At 41.2% G+C, this 2571-nt stretch overlaps 1 protein-coding gene across 1 annotated transcript in view; it reads left to right on the forward strand.

Annotated features, from left to right (window-relative positions):
• The first annotated feature begins 208 nt into the window (after positions 1-208).
• FANCC (Fanconi anemia, complementation group C) overlaps positions 209-2571 on the forward strand; it is a 170474-nt gene continuing 168111 nt past the window's right edge. The window contains exon 1 of the mRNA XM_011976009.1: positions 209-364. The gene's annotated coding sequence lies outside the window, so the exon portion shown is untranslated. The remainder of the gene's footprint in view (positions 365-2571) is intronic.

Here is a 2571-nt window from a genome sequence, read left to right on the forward strand (position 1 = left end):
TTCCTCATGCTCCCTGCAGCCCCCTGTGTTTCCTTCTCTCCTGGCGCTTCCTACAGGGTGTGAAGGGTTATCTTTATGGGCCCCAGTTTCCTCATTAGCCATAAGTTGCTTGAGAGCGGGGAACACTGTCATCTTTTTATTTGCAGTGATTTTCAGAGCTCTTGTCATAGACTCCTGATAAATGTATGGGTTCCTTGTTTTTGTTTAGGTAGTAATAAATTACCTGTGGAATCAAGGGGAGCAAGAGGCAGAAATAACTTGGAGCCAAGTCACAAGGCAAGACTTCCTAATATTTTAATAACTCATGTGTTCCTCAGCTTACTTTATAACTGGTCTAACCAAAACCCAACAGTCTTACTCTCAGGTAAGTGAAGTGAGGACAAGAAATGCAAGGAAAGGAGGTAATCGTGGTAACAGAATGTGTGGGGAAGGCTGGTGGTTTTTCAGTCCGAGTGATGGCTCTTTGGTGCTCTGATGGAGAACGAGGAGTTCTGTCTTAGCAGCCTCGAAGGCAAGCGTGGTGGTGAAGGGATGCTTTTACTTTGAAGCCGAGTCCAGAGAATAGCTCCTCTCCCCACATTGCTGGGGACTTGGGTGGGAGAATTGAGCTTAGTAAATCCCCAGAGTTATCTGCTAGATTCAATTTCCTTAATTCTTTGCAAAGGCATCTGAAGAGTATATATACATACTCTGCACCTGGATTGAAGTTGCCTCCTCCAATTCCTTACACCCAGATTCTGTTTACAATGAGGCTTGTTTGAAATTGTCTGCCAATTTCAGGTCTGTGTTTTTGATGAGACTGTCTCAGAGGTGGAGTGCCACTGACTCAACAGAGAAATAGCCAGCTCCTCCTAGTGGAAGTTTTCTTAAAACCTCATTGGTTTTAGGAGCAAAAATACCATTTGTTTCTTTCATAAGCACTTGATGGGAACAAGAGTATTTTATTGTGACATTCAGAAAAAAAAAAAAGCCACAAACACTGGGGTAAATTGACCAATCTTACCCTGGGAAGTGAAGCAAAGAAGCATTACATTTCAGTAGATTGAAAATAGTTATCAGGCTTTCATCAAGGAGGAGGAAGAATCTTGTCAACTTAAGTGGAATTGAACATAAATTTCTTAAGTTTATATTTGATTATATTTTAGGGGGTTTTAAATATTTTCTGACAAGGTCATGGTGCCCCTAGTTGATGACATTGATTGGAAGCTAAGTATTTGATTTGTCTTTTTTTCTTTTTCCATAAATAGTGTGTTTTGTAGCTTTCTCTCTGTACATCTCCTGTTTGGTGCTTATTTCATGAGAGAAAGGACCTCATGCTGAGGGGAAATGGGAAAAAAGTGCTGTTTCTCAGGGCGCCCCCACTTTGAGAAGGTTACATGGTCCGTATTTGGCATGAGTAGACCTAGCTCTCCGGGCTTAGAGATGTTTTAGACCAAAGGAAAGCCATTCTTAGACTCTTGTCCCCCCGACAGGTACCACATATAGCTACTTTTGTGTGGCTTAAAATGAGCTTTATTTTAAATGTTAACAATCTTGGAGCTACAAGGGTTTCTGTCAACATAAAATTAATCTGAATTTTATCTGTTTTATTTTATTTTTCTTCTGCAACAGCCTTGGTGGTTTTTTTTATGGATTTATTTTCCATACATTTGTTCAGTATGTATTTATCATGCTCCTACAATGTGCCAGATACTGTGTGGGTTCGTGGGTTCGAAATACGCTCAGCAGACTAGGTCCTGAGATGTGTCAGCTAGGACGCGTGGAACGCGTGTCAGCTAGGGCACGTGGAATGTGTGTCAGCTAGGACGTGTGGAATTGCAAGTCACAGGAAAGCCAAAGAATGGTGGATTCAGCAACAAGAGCAGTTCCACAGTCGACTCCTTCGTTGCCTCAACTACACCATGAGGACACGGGGCTGTGATTCTTCCTTGCTGTTTGCAGTACGTTGGCCAGTCCTCTCAGGCTTCCTTATCCCTGGGTCTCAAGGTGACTTTTACCATTCTGACTGTCACCCAAAGACCTACTGTGTCAGATACGGAAAAAAGTGAACTCATTTAAAACTGAGGAAAACTGAGAAACCTTTCACTGAAGTTCAGTTATCATGCCCTATAGTTCCATAACACACCCGTTCCTGCAGTTTGATAGGAGCAGAAGTAAATACCGTGACCGGTCTGTACTAGCCATTCCCAAAATGTGGCTGAGGGCCCAGGTCCCCGAGACCCTTTCAGGAGGTTCACAGGGTAAAACTGTTTTTAAATAATGCTAAGCTGCTATCTGCCTTTTCCACTCGCATTCTCTCACTAGTGTGCGGTGACCTTGTCGAGAGGTTACATGATGGATGATGATGACCTTGCTGTGACAGCTAATGGAATGTGTGTTTGTATATTTTGTCTTTTTAATTTTTCTCAGTTTCAGTTTCTGGTGGTAAATATTGATATATATATCCTTAATTCTTCACAAAGTCATCTGAAGAGTATATATACGTACTCTGTCAGGTATGTGTGTGTATATATATTTATGTATGTGTAAATATATATTTTATATATGTGTAAATATATATTCTATATATTT

The sequence above is a fragment of the Mandrillus leucophaeus genome, unplaced genomic scaffold (assembly GCF_000951045.1).
Source record: "Mandrillus leucophaeus isolate KB7577 unplaced genomic scaffold, Mleu.le_1.0 Scaffold161, whole genome shotgun sequence".
Lineage (NCBI taxonomy): Eukaryota > Metazoa > Chordata > Mammalia > Primates > Cercopithecidae > Mandrillus > Mandrillus leucophaeus.